Here is a 7481-nt window from a genome sequence, read left to right as displayed (position 1 = left end):
TTCCACAGTGTACCTTAAAGACATTCACCAGCTGCTCTAAAAGACATATTGCACAATTACCAATGTCAGAGCCATAGACTGTATAAAGAATAATATAACACCAACTGTGACTCAAACCGGGGTCCAGTGACTGTCAACATAACCAATACCTTAGTTGTTATGCGATCCAAACATCCTTTTTTTTGCGATATTTATAAATTATTTTGTACATAATGTTTCTGTAACCGTATCTTACGGCAGAAAAGAGCTTCTGGATATCAGGACAGAGATCACTCACCTCGGATTAGACAAAGATTTTTTCAACAACAACAACACCAGCAAGCAGGACTCGCACGGTATTCTCCAAACAACCCACAGGGCAGACATCCCAATTATTCACAAAAGGAAGCGACGCAGAGGACAAAGAGCCGGATGCCTCGTCCGGACCCGCAGAAGACAACTAGGAAAGCTGCCGTTACCGTCAATATTACTCGCCAACGTGCAATCATTGGACAATAAACTAGACGAGGTAAGTTTCCGAATATCCTATGCTTCACGGAATCGTGGCAGAATGACGACATGGATATTCAGCTATCGGGATACACGCTGCACCGGCAGGATCGGTAAGACGGGGGGGGGGGGGGGGGGGGGGGGGGGGGGTGGTGCACGAAATCTAAGGAAGTCTCTAGATTTTGCTCACCTGAAGTTGAGTATATTGTGATAAACTGCAGGCCACACTACTTGCCTAGAGAGTTCTCAGCTATACTTTTCATGGCTGTTTATTTACCACCACAGACAGATGCTGGCACTAAGACTGCACTCAGTCAGCTGTATAAGGAAATAAGCAAACAGGAAACCGCTCATCCAGAGGCGGCGCTCCTAGTGGCCGGAGACTTTATTGCAGCGAAACATAAATCAGTTCTACCAAATCTATCAAGCTCTCCCTCACCCTCCATTTGGTAAATCCGACCACAACTCTATCCTCCTGATTCCTGCTTACAAGCAAAAAATAAAGCATGAAGTACCAGTGACTCGGTCTATAAAAAAATGGTCAGATGAAGCAGATGCTAAACTACAGTACTGCTTTACTGTCACAGACTGGAACATGTTCCGGGATTCTTCCGATTGCATTGAGGAAAAAACCACATCAGTCACTGGCTTTATCAATAAGTGCATTGAGGACGTCGTCCCCACAGTGACTGTACGTACATACCCCAACCAGAAGCCATGGATTACAGGCGACATTCGCACTGAGCTAAAGGGTAGAGCTGCCGCTTTCAAGGCGTGGGACTCTAACCCAGAAGCATATAAGAAATCCCGCTATGCCCTGAAACGAACCATCAAACAGGCAAAGCCTGAGATTGAATCATACTACACCGGCTCCGATGCTCTTCGGATGTGGCAGTGCTTGCAAACTATTCCAGACTACAAAGGGAAGCACAGCCGTGAGCTGCCCAGTGACACGAGCCTACCAGACGAGCTAAATCACTTCTATGCTCGCATCGAGGCAAGCAACACTGAGGCATGCATGAGAGCATCAGCTGTTCCGGAAGACTGTGTGATCACGCTCTCCGTAGCCGACGTTAGTAAGACCTTTAAACAGGTCAACATACACAAGGCTGCGGGGCCAGACGGATTACCAGGACGCGTGCTCTGGGCATGTGCTGACCAACTGGCAGGTGCCTTCACTGACATTTTCAACATGTCCCTGATTGAGTCTGTAATACCAACATGCTTCAAGCAGACCACCATAGTCCCTGTGCCAAAGAACACAATGGCAACCTGCCTAAATGACTACAGACCCGTAGCACTCACGTCCGTAGCTATGAAGTGCTTTGAAAGACTGGTAATGGCTCACATCAACACCATTATCCCAGAAACCCTAGACCCACTCCAATTTGCATACTGCCCAAACAGATCCACAGATGATGCAATGTCTATTGTACTCCACACTGCCCTATCCCACCTGGACAAAACACCTATGTGAGAATGCTGTTCATTGATTACAGCTCAGCGTTCAACACCATAATACCCTCAAACTCATCACCAAGCTAAGGATCCTGGGACTAAACATCTCCTTCTGCAACTGGATACAGGACTTCCTGACAGGCCATCCCCAGGTGGTGAGGGTGGGTAGCAACACATCTGCCACGCTGATCCTCAACACTGGATCTCCCCAGGGGTGCATGCTCAGTCCGCTCCTCTACTCCCTGTTCACCCACGACTGCATGGCCAGGCACGACTCCAACACCATCATTAAGTTTGCAGACGACACAACAGTGGTAGGCCTGATCACCGACAACGACGAGACAGCCTATAGGGAGGAGGTCAGAGACCTGGCCGTTTGGTGCCAGAATAACAACATATCCCTCAATGTAACCAAGACTAAGGAGATGATTGTGGACTACAGGAAAAGGAGCACCGAGCATGTCCCCATTCTCATCGACAGGGCTGTAGTGGAGCAGGTTGAGTGCTTCAAATTCCTTGGTGTCCACATAAACAACAAACTAGATTGGTCCAAACACACCAAGACAGTTGTGAAGAGGGCACGACAAAGCCTATTCCCCCCCGGGAATCTAAAAGGATTTGGCATGGGTCCTGAGATCCTCAAAATGTTCTACAGCTGCAACATTGAGAGCATTCTGACTGGTTGCATCACTGCCTGGTACGGCAATTGCTCGGCCTCCTACCGCAAGGCACTTCAGAGGGTAGTGCGTACGGCCCAGTACATCACTGGGGCAAAGCTGCCTGCCATCCAGGACCTCTACACCAGTTGGTGTCAGAGGAAGGCCCTACAATTGTCAAAGACCCCAGCCATGGACTGTTCTCTCTACTACCGCATGGCAAGCGGTACCGCAGTGCCAAGTCTAGGACAAAAAGGCTTCTCAACAGTTTTTACCTCGAAGCCATAAGACTCCTGAACAGGTAACAATGGTTACCTGGACTATTTGCATTGTTTCCCCCCCTCCCCCAACCCCTATTTTACGCTGCTGCTACTCTCTGTTTATCTTATATGCTTATTCACTTTAACTATACATTCATGTACATACTACCTAAATTGGCCCGACCAACCAGTGCTCCCGAACTTTGGCTAACCGGGACATCTGCATTGTGTCCCACCATCCGCCAACCCCTCTTTTTACGCTTCTGCTACTCTCTGTTCATCATATATGCACAGTCACTTTAACTATACCTACATGTACATGCTACCTCAATAAGCCTGACTAACAGGTGTCTGTATATAGCCTTGCTACTCAAATGTTTCAAATGTATTCTACTGTTGTTTTATTTCTTTACTCACCTACACACACACACACACACACACACACACACACACACACACACACACACACACACACACACATACCTTTTTTTGGCACCATTGGTTAGAGCCTGTAAGTAAGCATTTCACTGTAAGGTTTACACCTGTATTCGGGGACGTGACAAAGAAACGTAAATTTGATTTGATTTGAAGTCCCTCACGTGTACACACTTCTCCGATCCATGGCCGCAGGAAGATGTTTTGGGTTGGGGTTGCTCGTCTATGGGGGGGGGGGGGGGGGGGGATATTTCTCCGCTCATACTGGAGTAATAAACGCCTTGTTCACTAACTTTGTATTTTATTTTTATTCATCAGGGGGTCATTCTTTGTTGTGTTTAATTTATTATCTCTATTGTACCATTTTGTAAACTCTAGATACTGTAACAGTATGAATCTTATTGTAAAACATGGAGACCGTAGTATATAAAACATGAAGACCGTCCTGCAGCATCCTGACAGTAAAACATGGAGACCGTAGTATATAAAACATGAAGACCGTCCTGCAGCATCCTCAGCACCCCTAATTCCTGCGACTATGCTCTGATGGTCTCACAGGCACCATCCCACTCCTGACACCAATGTAGTGAATTTGGGGGTTAGCCCTGACCGGGACTCCAACACAGTCACTATATTTCCAAGATATAAATGATCCAAAGAAACAATATGTCACCATCATGATTGAAAATGTCCTCATTCCAAAGAGTTAAGATGACAGTGTGATGTTAATTATGCGGTGTCAAATCCTAAAACTCTCCAGATCATTGGAAGCTGCTGAGGGGCGGTCGGCTCAAAATAATGGCTGGAACAGAGCGACTGAAATGGCATCAAACATATGGAAACCATATTTGATACAACACCGCTTATTCCACTGCAGCCATTACCATGAGCCCGTCCTCTCCAATTAAGGTGTCACCAACCTCGTGTGATCCAGTATGCCTCTTGGATAACAATAACAGCCAACGTCAGCATCTGCAAAGAACCATTGTTTTCCGTTGTCAATCACTATGTCAATTGCAAGCATGCGGTACAGTGTATTCGGAAAGTATTCAGACTCCTTGACTTTTTCTAAATTTTGTTACGTTACAGCCTTGTTCTAAAATGTATTAAATCGTTGTTTCCCTCATCAATCTACACACAATACCCCATAATGACAAAGCAAAAACAGGTTTTTAGAAATTATAGGAAATGTTTAAAAAGATAGAAAATTAAATATAACGTTTACATAAGTATTCAGACCCTTTACTCAGTACTTTATTGAAGCACCTTTGGCAGCGATTACAGCCTCGAGTCTAATTGGGTATGAAGCTACAACCTTGGTACACCTGTATTTGGGGAGTTTATCCAATTCTTCTTTGCAGATCCTCTCAGGCTCTGTCAGGTTGGATTGGGAGCGTCGCTGCACAACTATTTTCAGGTCTCTCCAGAGATGTTTGATCAGGTTAAAGTCTGGGCTCTGGCTGGGCCACTCAAGGACATTCAGAGACTTGTCCTGAAGCCACTCCTACGTTGTCTTGGCTGTGTGCTTTGGGTCATTGTTCAATTGCAAGGTGAACATGCGCCCCAGTCTAAGGTCCTGAGCACTCTGGAGAAGGTTTTCATCAAAGATCACTCTGTTCATCTTTCTCTTAATCCTGACTGGTCTCTCAGTTCCTGCAGCTAAAAAACATACCCACATCATGATGCTGCCACCACCATGCTTCACCATAGGGATGTTGCCAGGTTTTCTCCACACGTGATGCTTGGAATTCAGGCCAGAGTGTTAAATTTTGGTTTCATCAGACCAGAGAATCTTGTTTCTCATGGTCTGAGAGTCCTTTAGGTGCCTTTTGGCAAACTCCAAGCGGGCTCTCATGTGCCTTTTACTGAGGAGTGACTTCCATCTAGCCACTACACCATAAAGGCCTGATTGGTGGAGTGCTGCAGAGACGGTTGTCCTTCTGGAAGGTTCTTCTATCTCCACAGAGGAACTCTGGAGTTCTGTCAGAGTGACCATTGGGTTCTTGGTCACCTCCCTGACCAAGGCCCTTCTCCCACGATTGTGGCCAGCTCTGGGAAGAGTCTTGGTGGTTCCAAACTTCTTCCATTTAAGAATGATGGAGGCCCCTGTGTTCTTGGGGACCTTCAACGCTGCATTAATGTTTTGGTAGCCTTCCCCCAATGCTGTGCCTTGACACAATCCTGTCTCGGAGCACTATGGACAATACCTTCGACCTGTGAGGTTGTTGCTCTGACATGCACTGTCATCTGTGGGACCTTATATAGACAGGTGTGTGCCTTTCCAAATCATGTCCAATCAATTGAATTTACCACAGGTGGACTCCAATCAAGTTGTAGAAACATCTCAAGGATGATCATTGGAAACAGGATGCACCTGAGCTCAATTTCGAGTCTCATAGCAAAGGGTCTGAATACTTCTGTACATGTAGTATTTTTTATATTTTTTTATATAAATTGGCAAACATTTCTAAAAACCTGTTTCGTTTTGTCATTATGGGGTATTGTGTGTAGATTGAGGATGGAAACAGATAATTTAATCAATTTTAGAATTAGGCTGTAACCTAACAAAATGGACTGTCTCTGTTCAATTCTACCAAAATCTTTGGGCTTTAAAAGTCAATGATTTGATAAAGAATCATAAGCTAAAACATGATGGACGCTCACATACCTCAGTGTGTTCTGATTAGAAATAAAAGGGGAAAATAAGTCTGGCACCTCCGTATTCTTGTAAAATGCTTGAATGGCTTCATTATTGTGCAATCCCTCTGATTTATTTTGGCTCTGGTTTTTACAACACCATATTTCCTTTTTACATTAAAGGCCACCATACAAAGCAGTTCGAGGAAGCCAAGCCTCAGTTAGATTTCCAAGGCAACGTGCCGAACACTTGATAGGCCTGGGAGGCCAAGTAGTGGAGGAGCTAAGTGCTTTGGGGTTTGACATTGTTTGTTTCTACAGATAACAGAGAGATTTTAGCAAGTGGTTATGGACATGGTTGTGAACAATACTATCAACATTTGCTGATGCTTTGATGACAGTGGATACATACATCTTGTGGGCTATACTCTGTCTTGTCTCAGGATGGTAAGTTGGTGGTTGAAGATATCTCTCTAGAGGTGTCGGGGCTGTGCTTTGGCAAAGTCGGTGGGGTTATATCCTGCCTGTTTGGCCCTTTCCGGGGGTGTGATCGGATGGAGCCACAGTGTCTCCTGACCCCTCCTGTCTCAGCCTCCAGTATTTATGCTGCAGTAGTTTATGTGTCGGGGGGTTAGGGTCAGTCTGTTATATCTGGAGTACTTCTCCTGTCTTATCCGGTGTCCTGTGTGAATGTATATGCTCTCTCTAATTTTCTCTTTCTCTCTTTCTCTCTCTCGGAAGACCTGAGCCCTAGGACAATGCCTCAGGACTACCTGGCATGATGACTCCTTGCTGTCCCCAGTCCACCTGGCCGTGCTGCTGCTCCAGTTTCAACTGTTCTGCCTGCGGCTATGGAACCCTGACCTGTTCACCGGATGTGCTACCTGTCCCAGACCTGCTGTTTTCAACTCTCTAGAGACAGCAGGAGCGGTAGAGATACTCTTAATGAACGGCTATGAAAAGCCAACTGACATTTACTCCTGAGGTGTGGACTTGTTGCACCCTTGACAACTGCTACTATTGTTATTTGACCATGCTGGTCATTTATGAACATTTGAACATCTTGGCCATGTTCTGTTATAATCTCCACCCGGCACGGCCAGAAGAGGACGGGCCACCCATCATAGCCTGGTTCCTCTCTACATTTCTTCCTAGGTTTTGGCCTTTCTAGGGAGTTTTTCCTAGCCACCGTGCTTCTACACCTGCATTGCTTGCTGTTTGGGGTTTTAGGCTGGGTTTCTATACAGTACTGTAAGTACTTTACATTTGATTTGATTTGATTGCCACCTGTTTAAAGTATTCTACTTTGGTTTTAGACTGGCCTTCCAGAAGCTCAAGTACACCATCTCAAATTCACAGCATGGACGTACAGATAGAAGACGTTATGGCTATAGCCGCTCTCTCTACCTTTTCCCACAGTTCATCTAAGTAAATTCCTCCCTAAGAACTTGAAACATTTCCAAATGTGAAACACCACAGAAGTTGGCTAGTTTGTCTGCTATCTGAGCAGAGATTTCAGAACAGATTATCTATGATTTGCTCTGGG

Source organism: Oncorhynchus mykiss, chromosome 25 (genome assembly GCF_013265735.2).
Source record: "Oncorhynchus mykiss isolate Arlee chromosome 25, USDA_OmykA_1.1, whole genome shotgun sequence".
Classification (NCBI taxonomy): domain Eukaryota; kingdom Metazoa; phylum Chordata; class Actinopteri; order Salmoniformes; family Salmonidae; genus Oncorhynchus; species Oncorhynchus mykiss.
Note: the sequence above shows the minus strand (reverse complement) of the source record.